Source organism: Anser brachyrhynchus (assembly GCF_964034855.1).
Source record: "Anser brachyrhynchus genome assembly, chromosome: 14".
Taxonomy (NCBI): domain Eukaryota; kingdom Metazoa; phylum Chordata; class Aves; order Anseriformes; family Anatidae; genus Anser; species Anser brachyrhynchus.
The window spans coordinates 11779270-11791346 of record NC_137709.1 but is presented as its reverse complement, the minus strand read 5'-3'; the positions used below and the strand labels follow the sequence as shown (position 1 = coordinate 11791346).

Here is a 12077-nt window from a genome sequence, read left to right as displayed (position 1 = left end):
GGGGCTGCCTGGGGGGTTTAGGGGCTGCCTGGGGGGGTTAGGGGCTGCCTGGGGGTTAGGGGCTGCCTGGGGGGGTTAGGGGCTGCCTGGGGGGGTTAGGGGCTGCCTGGGGAGTTAGGGGCTGCCTGGGGGGGTTAGGGGCTGCCTGGGGGGGTTAGGGGCTGCCTGGGGGTTAGGGGCTGCCTGGGGGGTTAGGGGCTGCCTGGTGGGGTTAGGGGCTGCCTGGGGGGGTTAGGGGCTGCCTGGGGGTTAGGGGCTGCCTGGGGGTTAGGGGCTGCCTGGGGGGGTTAGGGGCTGCCTGCCCCCCCCGTGCGCTGCCTCCTCGTTCCCCGTCCCCGGTGCAGCGGGCGCGGCGCGGCCGCCAGGGGGCGGCAAAGGGCTCAGCGGCGGCAAAGGGGCGGCAGCGAGTGGGGCCGCTCCGCCGCGGGCAGGGCGCCGGGGCCGGGGCCGGGGCCGGGGCCGGGGCCGGGGCCGGGTGTCGCGGAGCGGCTCCCCATGGCCGCGCGCCGCCGGGACCCGGCGAGGCGGGGACGCGGCGGAGGGGTGAGTGCGCGCCCGGGGTGGGGGCGGCGGAGGGGGGTCGGCCCGGAGCCGGGGGGGAGCGGGGCCCAGCGGGGCTCAGCGGGGGGAGCCCCCCGGCAGCGCCCGCAGCCGCCGCCTTGCCTCGCCCGCACGTGCCCCGCGGCCCCCGGGGCTGGCGCGGCCGCCCACCGTGCCTGGGGGTGGCGCGGGGTGAAGTGACCCGTGGTGAGCTCCCCCTGGCCTGGAGAGCCGCCCGGGAACGAGCACCGGGGGGGATTAAGCCTGTGCTCAATCGCTGCGTTGCTATCTCAGAGGGCTGCAGGGCTGCTCAGGAAGGACTTGGTGTACTGGTTTTGGAGGGTTTGAGGCTTGGCAGAGGGCTTTTCAGAAAGGCTTTTTCTGCACTCGGTTTCCCAGCCAGCTGCTTCCTCGTGCAGTGCCTCTCCAACTTTGTTCTGTGTAGCAGAGGAGGCTCAACAGAAATGTCTTTTCAACTATGATCCAGTGATGTGTAACACATGACCTGAAAAAGCCAGGTTTCCTATAATTTAGCCAAGCCCACCTTTCTGTAAAGGGGGCACAGACATCCAGGTGATGTTGGGACAGTGCCCCAGCTCATCAGGTCTTTGGTGCGGCTCTGTCATTCTCTCCATCCCTGAATAAGACAGGAGAAGCAGGCTTATTCTTCCTTCAGTACTTTCCCACAGAGCAGTGCCCTGCAAGTCAGCTCTGAACAGGACGCAGTCTGGCTAATAAGCACGAGACATGATTGTGAGGGAGCTTGCACTAGGGCTGTACTGCTGCTGCCCTGCTGCGCACGCAGCCGTGAGAGCCAGAGCTCAGTTGTGCCTCCCTGCAGGGCTCTAAGCAGGATTCCTTTGCTTGGAAATGGGTAAGAGGCATTGAGCTTGCTTTAATACCCCAATGTTGATGGAAGGCTGAGAAGCAGAATTAGAAGGGTGTGAGCTGGATGGCCCTATTCAAATTAATTTGCAGGTCACCTTGTTCCGAGTTCACGCTGTGAAGGTTTTGGGCCTTACCAGGTACCTTTGCGTACAAAGTTGGCAAAGTTGCTAGCATGGGATGTTGTCCCACTGGGACTAGAAGCTCTTGGTTTAAGGAGCTGTCTTCTCATGCTCTTAAATATCTTCAGCCTCCAGTTTGTTGTCAGTCCCTTCGTGTGGTGCCCATAGGAGGAAAGCAGACCTTTCCTCAGGATTAGGCACTATTTGTTGGTTAAAATTTAGCGCGTCTCCTTTTACCTTTTTGTTGACATACAGTGGAAGGGATGGAGGGCAGGTTCATTGAGATCAGAATATCCTATAAGTTAGTTTGCTTTTCCAAAATATCTTTCGTATTAAAATGAAGTAAAATGTTTTGACATTGTAGAACAAAGTTCTTTCTTGTGGATTTCAGATGATTCTTAGCTAGAAATGCCTTTGCATGGGATGAAAAATGTTATGGAACAAGTAAAATAATGCCTCAAAGTGAGTACTTTTGGTTCTCACTGCCTGGCAAATATTGGCATTGATATGGCAGGAGAAGGGGAGAAATAGTTTCTGAGTCAAGCTTGAGGGAGGAGGCTGTTCTTTGGGGTGGCAGAAGTGATGCGGAGGGGGTGACCTTCAGCAGCCTGCTTGTGTCCATCTGTGGTAATCTTCTGCATCACTGGGCCATTGCCTTAGCTTAGCTCGGAGCCAGCTGTAGCCTACAGCCTGGTGTTGGCAAACTACCTTTCAATGGCTTGAGGTGAAAGGTGTCTTCCTGTCACCATTGTTGGCCCCTTGACTAGGGCTCAGGCAGCCCTGGGCTGGAGATGGTGGTCTCTTCTGCCCCGGTGCTTCCTGTCATCCTTGGGCTTTCACCACCCATCCCCAAAGCAGCATCCTCCTGGGCTGCTGGGAAGAGCAGGGCCTGTCCCTGGGGAAGGGAAGTGAGGATGCTCATGAAACAGTCTCCATGGCTCAAGATGGACTCAGCCGTCAGGTCAGGCCAGAAACACTCATCTCAGTTCAGAGTCTGCTGAGGGAAGAAGTCACCCCAGCGTAGGCCGCAGAGACGAGACTGGTGAGGGTCTCTGTGGATGTGGACTGCTCAGTAAACGGTGCCAGCTACTGCATTTGTTGTTCTTGTGGGTCTTGGACTGAATTTTGAATAGCCCGGGGCTCTGTCTGGGTACTGCTGTGTTGTAACACGAGGTCCCAGGGGGCCCAGCTGGTCATGCATCCCTGGCCGGACTGCAGGGGAGGCTGCTGTGGCCCACCCCCGGACGGCTGCCCCAGGCTGCTCTCTGAGGGCCTGAGCTTAACAAAACAAACCGCACCTGGCAGCGAGAGCCCATTCTGAAGGGGCTCAAAGCTTTCTCTAAAGGAAAGTCCCCCACAGACCTAGGACCTGGATGGTTTCCTGCTGCGTCCTTTGAGAGCAGCAACAAACAGAGAGCAGGATTTTGAACTCCGTCCTGAGACCTGGTGCTCTGGGTTTCCGTTCCAGCGCAGGGTCCTAAGCCAAGAAAACTGCCTGTCCTGCCAAGGCCTAATACAAAGCCCAGCCCTGGAGCAGTCAGTCAGCAGGGTGGCATTAACTCCTCTTTGCGAACAGTAGTGACGCCCCTTTGGTGAGCATGCTATCTGTGTTGTTTACTTTCTTGTTTCTTCTTTAAAGAACCATCACACCTGACGTAGCTGCAGCCTTCTGGCTGGCTGTTGGGTTGCAGAGCTCTTGAAGATGCTAACTGAAGCTCAGTGACGATCCTTAAGCACTTCTTTACCATGTCCCCTCCGAGCAGTGCCCTGCTAGTGGGCTGAAAACCTGGCTGGGGGAAGGGCACTGAGACGCGTGGAGTCGAGCAGAGGTAGGTGGGCTTGAGCCAGTGGAGAGAACAGCCTCTTAGCAGAGAGTCTCAAAGAATTAAGCCTGATCTAACACTTCAGCTGTCAGACACATCGGGAATCTCCTTATGTTTTCTCTCTGGAAATGATGTGGGGATCAAGGAAGAAATTTGTGCAAAACCCTGGCTTGAGCAGATCAGGTAGAAGGGATCAGCCTTCACCACGTGCCAGGGACACCATAACTGTTTGGAGGAAGTCCCAGACCCGAGGGGCAGCAGGTCAGGGTGGCTTCAGGTACTGTCTTGTTTTACGGGCTGGTCTTTGTGATGGAGTCTTCCTCACGGCTTTTGTGTCTGACCTGGCACCAAAGCTGGCAACCAGGGGCAAAAGCCTCCGTTTCAGACTTCAGTACTTTTCTTTCAGGAAGCAAGATGCCTTCGTGGGAAGATGTGCAGAGGAGGCTGTTACGTTTGGGTGTGTGTATCCCACAAGCTCTTGTGGGCAGGATGCTGCTTCTGGTAGGCAGGTGGACTGACCGTCAGCAGCAAGCGTGACGGTTATCCCATAGAGAGGGAGAGCTGCTCTGCTTTGGCTGGGGGCTGCTCATCCCAGCTGCATCCCTGAACATACTACATGTCTACTCTTTAGCTGTCTCCTGTCTGGTTATATGTGCGTGTGGCCAAGCTGTCTCCTCTTCATTTGCTTCTCTTGCTGTGGTGACCAGATGTCCTACTCTTTAGTGGTGTTGTCCTACTTTCAAGTAGGTTAATCTATTTTTGCCTAGCCCAGAGTGTTGGGCTGTCCTTTGTTGTGACTTTACTTTTCCATGCGTCCTGTGCCTGGCTTAGGTAGAAGATCTGCAGGTCACAGTCCCAAACAGTGCGTGTGGTTTTCCTTTGGTCTGTGTCCTGGGGGAAGCACCTGTGACCTTGCGCGGCAATCAGCCTTGTTTGCTACTGTGGGAGGTGCCAGCACCGTGGGTGCAGGCTTGGGGCTGGTGCCAGGTTTCAAGCCTGCCTTCTGAAATACGGCTCACCTTCTGAGGGCCTGGGTGTCCTGGCACTGGCTAGCGGTCGTGTGGCGCTGGTTTTTCTTGTTTGCATGTCTTATCTTCAAGTGCCTGCGCTCCCAGGGTCTGGGAGAGCCATCAGAGCAGAGAAAGATAGGAGGACCTGTTACGGCCATGGGTGATCTGGGGACACAGCTGGAGCTTTGTCCTGTACCTGAAAACTAAAGGCAGGCTAAAGCCTAGACACTGCAGAGAATGAACTTTCAGCTCACAAGCCTTCTTCTGAAAATATTTTGTCCTTGGCTTGCCAGCCCCTAGTGTTACTGATCTCACTGTTACTGTCTGGCTCTTCCTAAGTACTTGTTTCTTTACCCTTTGACTTGAGCTTAAAACCAGTAGCTTCTTGTTCGAGCTAGCAATGACACAATGAGATACGCATGCCTGAAGGGGCTCTGAGCTACCCAAGGAGGGCTTCACCATCCTGGCATGGCTGAAAGGCTGCAGTCATGGAGAAAGGCAAGGGAGCTGGGTTCCCCAGCAAGGTGGTTGTACCACAGCAGGGCTGGGAGGGCGAGGCGAGTATTTAGTGTGGAAGCTGAAGGCTGATGAGCTTTGGGTCAGGGACGCAGTTTATTTATGGCCTGCCAAGCAATCTCAGGCAGTCAGTGAGGGTTAAGGCATCTCCTGTCCTGGATTGGCAGTAGAGATCCAATTAGCCATGAAAGCCTCTAATTATTTGTCCTGAATTGCTCCGGTGGTAACCAAGGCTCTGCTATCTCCTCTTTTTGTCTGTGTCCCAGCTGGAAATGCCCCAGTGTCCCTGCATCTAGAGCAGCAAGTGTGATGTTTGAGCAGAGTCAGCACAACCTAATCAGAGCAGACAGGCCCCGTGAGTTAATGAGGGGATGGGCCTGCTTGGTTAACTCTGGGGTTTAACTTCAGTTCTCTAAGTCCTGTCCTGACAGACAAAGGACTGAGGTTATGTGTGGTGCAGATAAGACCCACGTGAGGAATTGCTGTAGTGGGAGAGCTGGGTAGAAGGGCTGCAGACCACGAGGCAGGAAGGGGATGAAAGGACTTGAAAGCAGCATCTGTGCAAGGCAGGCATGTTCCTCACCGAGTGCAATGTCTGTGCCCAGACCAGGTCAATTGTTTCCATGTTTCCTTTCTCCTTTTGAGACTACCGCCAAGGAGGAGCCTCAGGGTTTGAAGGTAACAAACGCTCCCCTCACTCTCCTGTCCTCTGCTATCCTTTCTTCTGCTGTTTCTCCAGAAACTCACCATATCAGTGTGAACAGCAAGATCTTCTCAAACTGCAGTGCTTCAGCCCCCTGATCCTTCTTGCTGCTTGTCTTTGCCCTGTTCATCAGTGTTGTAGCACAGGGCAAGCAGTTGGCTCTGCCGCTTAGACTGCAGCGTATCAAGCCAGCTGAGATGACTGTCTCAGAGAAGTGACCCCAGCTATCTGGAAGAGAAGCTGGCTCTCTACAGCACTGTTTCAGGTTGGCAGCTGAAAGAGAAGTCCTAGGCACTGTGTGAGGTTACAGCTTAGATAAGCACGATACCAGCAAGGCCTGAGGACCTCTGGTTTTCCAGAGGCACTGTATTTGTAGATATATGTATATATCAGTATTCCCAGATATGCATGTTAAGTTACAGCTGTGGATTCTCAACTGCAAAACTATTTTAAGGTGAAAATAGCTTTGCAGGGCAGTTATCACATCCTCCTGCTCATTCTGGGGGCTCACTGTGCAAAACAGGAGTCTCAGTTGTCTGCAAGATAAAAATGTGTCATTTGTGCTCTTAGTAACCTTAGCTCTGACCTAAAATGAAAGCAAATATCTCTCAAACGATGCAGGGGGTCTAGCCTTGGTTTTGAAGCAAAATTTTATACAAATAATATTCAGTTCCTGTATGAGAAGTCAGATGAGTTCTTCTGCTGTTTTTTTCCAGGTCACAGGGTCCCACAAAATGGGTTTTATGTTGTTGTCTTGGAATACTGCCTGAAGGCACCCTGCACCTTTTCGCACACTGTTTTCTGTGTGTAGGGTTCCTCTTTGTGTAAGTGTATGAGGCTGTGTGCTTCTCACATCCAGTCCTGCAGCCAGACCCACAAGGCTAGACTGTGCCCTGAGAGGGCAGGACACAGGGACAATCGGCAAGGGTGCCCACCTTGGGGAGAGCTGGAAGCTGTCTGCAGGCACCCCTGGTGGCCAGGCTGATGAAATGCTGTGACCTGAGGCTAATTCTTATCTCTGACCTCCAACCAAGGGACGTTCAAACAGAGCCTGTCTCTGTCAGGGAAAGTGGCAGTCCAGCAAGGCTGGGAAGCAGCTGACACATCTTTCAAACCTCTTGGTGTCCTTCCACTGTGGGCCAGAAGTGTGTGTGCCAAGACCAGAGAGCTTCCTCCATGCAAATGGGGACAAAAGGGGTGGGCTGTTATGTACAAAAACTGTTTCTTTTCTGCCCACTTAGAAAGTGGAGCTATTGAATTTTAAACAGCAAAGACAAAACTCTGCTGAAGAAGCCTCTTCTGTGCTTGCTTGCTGAAATCACTGATCACAGTGGTGGTGGGTTCCAGTAAGATGCCAGAGTTAGCCTTATTAATGACTCTGTTGTTGTTCTGCTCTAGTTTGTTGGTCTTCACTCTGGGAGACTGTTTGTCAAAGTGGCAACTATTTTCCCCAGAGAAGCTTCCCTGCGAGCTCTCCCCATGATCAGCCTGTTCCTCGCTGCACGGCTGGAGTTCATAAAGGTAGCTCTTGTTCCAGCCTTAGAGCAGTGCTGGCTTAATGGACTGACCCAAAGTGCTTTGGGGACTGCCTCTGTGGCCACAAAAGCCTGAACTTGCAGGGTGGAGGGGGCACAGGCAGGAGGAGACAGAGGCTCTTTGTTTCACTGGAAGCCTGTCCTCTTTGGCTTTTAAGGGTGCCCAGCATAGCAGCTTGATCCCCATAGAGGGTCACCCACATCTCCCTTCACACCAGTTCCATCAAGGTCTCTGCTCTCTCCATCAGTTCTGGTTTGGCTGGGCTGGGAAACGCAGCAGCAGCCTGGCTCACGTTTTCTGCCCAGTACCTTGAGCATCCAGCAAAACAGCTCTGCGGTTGCTTTTGCCTGCGTAACTCCTGTTTCTCTTCCCAAGCTCAGAGCATCAGGCCCTCTTGCCTGCATTTGTTCTCCTTGAACCACTTAGATTTAAAATAGAGCAATTATCTCCCTTCAGAAAGGAGCTTATTCTTTCCAATCTAGGGCAGTTTGACAGCACAGCAATCTGTGCAGCTCTCTTTGGGAGCACGATTGTGTTCCCAGCATGGTGTCCGCATGGCTGTGCTCATAGGGCAGGGGGGTCACATCTGTGGCTTAGGATGAGGCTTGGGTCAGGGGCTCAGATTCTGAGAAAGAGCATTTCTTGGGCTAAGTGATGTGTCCAAGGCCAAGTCCTCTGTCCCAGTCTTTTCTTCATAACTGCACATATGTCGAGGGTACAGGCCACTCGTTGCCAGCAAAGCCAAGACACAAATGATCCCAAGGCCACATTCTCCCAGTGCTTCACGGCCCTCCATGGCCAAGCCTAGCTCTGTGAGGGCTCTTTGCATGGGAAAGCTTAACTTGTGCCTAGACCTATGTGATAAGAAAGACCTTCAGATTATTCTTATGCATATATCAACAAGTGATATATCTGCTGGGCTGGCAGGAGCTTTGAGAGGATTCCACCCACATGCCTGAAGTTGGGACCAGTTTGTGCATAGGTCACTGCTCACAAAGGCTTCTCCAACCTGCTCCTAAAATCCCTGCCTGTGGTCCCTGTCTCTTTCACAAGATTGAGAGTTCACTGTAATTTGGGGTATATAATATATCATGTATATATATCATATATCATGTATATATATCACTATATCATCTATAATCAGAGAATCACAGAATGGCTTGTGTTAGAAGAGACCTTAAAGATCGTTTAATTCCAACCCCCCTGCCACGGGCCACCCACTAGACCAGTTGCCCAGGGCCTCATCCAGCCAGGTCTTGAACACCTCCAGGGATGGGGCATCCACAACTTCTCTGGGCAACCTGTTCCAGTGCCTCACCACCCTCTGAGAAAAGAATTTCTTCCTAACATCTAATCTAAATCTCTTCTCTTTTAGCTTAAAATCGTTCCTTCTTGTCCCATCCCTATCTCCCAAGCCCTCTTCAAGCACTGAATGGTTGCAATAAGGTGTCCCCAGGGCCTTCTCTTCTCCAGGATGAACATTCCCAGCTTTCTCAGCCTTTCTTCATAGGAGAGGTGCTCCAGCCCTCTGATCAAATTCACGGCCCTCTGGACCCGCTCTGACAGCCCCACATTCTTCTTGTGCTGGGGGCTCCAAACCTGGGTGCAGAACTCCAGGTGGGGCCTCACGAGGTCAGAGTAGAAGGGGACCATCACCTCCCTCCACCTGCTAGCCACTCCTCTGTTGATGCAGCCCAGGGTGCAGTTGGCCTTCTGGGCTGCAGGCGTGCACTGCTGGCTCATGCTGAGCTTTTGATCCATCAAAAAGGATCCCCAGGTCCTTCTCTGCAGGGCTGCGCTCAATGAGTTCTTCTCCCAGTCTGTCCTCATGTCTGGGATTGCCCCGGCCCAGGTGCAGCACCTTGCACTTGGACTTGTGGAACCTCATTAGGTTCACATGGCTCCACTTCTCCAGCCTGTCCAGGTCCCTTTGGATGGCATCCCTTCCTTCTATCATATCAACTGCACCACTCGGCTTGGTGTCATCTGCAAACTTGCTGAGGGTGCACTTGATCCCACTGTCATTGATAAAGATATTTAACAGCACCAGTCCCCAGATGGACCCCAGTAGGACATCACTTCTCACCAGCCTCCACCTGGACGTAGACCCATTGACCACCATTCTCTGGGTGTGGCCTTCAAGCCAATTCCTTACCCAACGAAAGGTCCACCCTTCAAGCCATATCTCTCCAATTTAGAGGTATGGATGTTGTGTGGGACTGTGTCCAAGGTCTTACAGAATTTCACATAGATGACATTGGTCAGTCTTCCCTTGTCAGCTGATACGGTCAGTGATGCAGCTCATCACAGAAAGCCACCAGATTGGTCAGGCACAATTTACTCTTGGTGAAGCCATGGTGGCTGTCTCAGATCACTTCCTTGTCTTGCATGTCCCTTGGCATTGCTTCCAGGAGGATCTTTTCCATGATCTTCCCAGGCACAGAGGTGAGGCTCACCAGTGCGTAGTTCCCTGGGTCTTCCTGGGGAATATAATTACTTCTGGGATTAAATGCTCAGTATCTATGGGACTCTTTGCAGAAACTTGTTGTAGTGATGAATTCAGTGATGGGGCAGATTCCACCAGCATCAACTGCCACACTGGCAGAGGTGGGAAAGGTTTACATCCTTACATTGTGTATATCTCCTAATCTCCTCTGTCTTGGGATCCTCCTGCTGTCTACATCCCAGTGTTGTTTAATTAAAGAATAAACAGGAAGGAATTCACAAGGAAAATGAAGCTGTTTTATTCTTTATATGTCCTTGATGTTCTTCTGATGTCTTGTCTGAGGACAACACTTCTAAGTCTTGAATTTGAATTTGTGTTTTGTAAAGCCGATCATATTAACTGAGAACAAAGCCACAGAACAGTGAGCGTCCCAGGCAAGCAGACTGGCCATGGTGTTAGAGAGGAGTGGTGCATTTTTTCCCTTTTGCAATGCCCAGCAGTCTGTGATGTTCAGGTGTTGTGGCTGTAGTTCATGTTCAGCTTCATCTTTGGAGTGACTGCATACAATTTTGTGTACCTGTGCTAAGCCAGCACATGGCAGTAACCATAGCCTGCGTTGTCCTTTGACACAGTCAGGATGATCAGGAGAACCAAAGAAAAACCTACATAATGCATCCAACGTCAGATGGAAAGGGAACGTTAATGATTATATCTAGTGTAGCAGAGAAGCTGAGGAAGAGCACGTTGACTAGAATCATAGAATCATTACAGTTGGAAAAGACCTCCAAGATCATCTGGTCTAAACCATCCATACTACCAATGTCACCCACTAAACCATGTCCCTAAGCACCACGTCCAACCTTTCCTTGAACACCCCCAGAGACGGTGACTCCACCACCTCCCTGGGCAACCCATTCCAATGCCTGGCTACTCTTTCTGAGAAGAAATTTCTCCTAATTTCCAACCTAAACCTCCCCTGGTGCACCTCGAGGCCATTCCCTCTAGTCCTACCACTAGTTATCTGCGAGAAGAGGCTAACCCCCACCTCCCCACAACTTCCTTTCAGGTGGCTGCAGAGAGCAATAAGGTCTGCCCTGAGCCTCCTCTTCTCCAGACTAAACAACCCCAGTTCCCTCAGACGCTCCTCATAGGATTTGTGTTCCAGGCCCTTCACCAGCTTCCTAGGACATGCCTTTATAACAGAGTATTTAACCAGACACAAGATGGAGGTTACTTATCTTTCAGCTGAGCTTTTTGTTCTTTCAACGAAGCTGGAGCTACATCTTATATCATAGACGTTGGGGACCTACAGAAGAATCCCAATGAGCTCTGAGGTATCATAGAATACATCCATAAGGGTTTGACAAACCTTGAGATTGCAAAACAATTAAAATCCTGGGGAGGAGATTGCAGGGGTCTCCATATTACTTGTGAATCACCAGAGCTTCTCCATCTAGTGGATTTGGATGAGGCATGGAAGAAAAAAATAATTGAAGTGCAAATCGTCTGATGTAGGAAGTTTTGAACTCCTCCCTTAAAACATTGTAAAGCACTGTGATCTTCAAGTCCAACACAACTGGCTGTCTCAAGACAAGCTCTGGAGGTCTTCTGGGTCGGACACAAGGCCCAAGCTTCCATGGATACCCTCGCAGTGGATCAGCTTGGGCAGGGTTTAAGGCACAGCCCAGCTGAGGAGGAAATTCTCTCAGGAGGCACACAGACCTGGAGGATGGGCTTTGGTTGCTTTGGACTTCCACCACCGGGGTGGCCAGCTTTCCCCCCCAGATCATAAGACCCTCAACTGCTTTCAGGGCTCAACCCACTGGCTTTGTATACTGTAATTCTCCATTGCTGCAGAGCAAATGCAGTGGTACAGATCCAGCCGCAGCTTTGCCTGTAATGCCTGGAGGCAGATTACTGTTGGTCTCTTACTTGGCATCTGCCATCTATAGCATCTTTGACCAAGGCAGGGGAGCATTCATAGATTAAACTCCACTGCACTCCTCCTACACTGGGTAAACTCAGTGATATTATGTAATTGTCACACAGGAAATTGAGATTTGCAGAGGTGAAGGGAGTTGGTGAAGATCTTTGAGGAAGTCAGAGCTGTGGGGAGGGAGAGGAGAAGAACCCAGAAGCTATAAAGCTGCCATTTTAATTTGCTGCGTTGTACCCTGAGAACATGAGCACTGCTGGGGCTCCCACCCCAGCTGCTGATCTGGTGGAGGCTGCTGGAGATTTGCAAGCAGAAGTGCTTTAAACAGGGCACAATGTGGATTGAACCTGACATCCCATAAGATTCTCCTTCTCTTGTGCCCTGGTCTACCAATAAGTACCTCTTCCATTTTACATATAACACAACCTATTGTATAAATATTTAGTTACCCTGTTGGGAACATTAATTATAAATAGAGATGAAGCTTTTGAAAGCTGCCTGTAGTTCTGGACACCCAATTTCCATTAATTTTAATGAGAACCAGACATCCAAATCCCATT

At 51.5% G+C, this 12077-nt stretch overlaps 1 protein-coding gene across 5 annotated transcripts in view; it reads left to right on the top strand.

The window, feature by feature from the left end:
- The first annotated feature begins 394 nt into the window (after positions 1-394).
- The window catches only part of PSD2 (pleckstrin and Sec7 domain containing 2), a 96053-nt gene continuing 84370 nt past the window's right edge, over positions 395-12077 (top strand). For 4 of the 5 annotated variants that reach the window (XM_080554942.1, XM_080554938.1, XM_080554943.1 and 1 more), the window contains exon 1: positions 395-543. The gene's annotated coding sequence lies outside the window, so the exon portion shown is untranslated. Of the gene's footprint in view, positions 544-3186; positions 3381-12077 lie in introns of all 5 variants that reach the window. The other variant, XM_080554940.1, reaches the window with a different exon arrangement.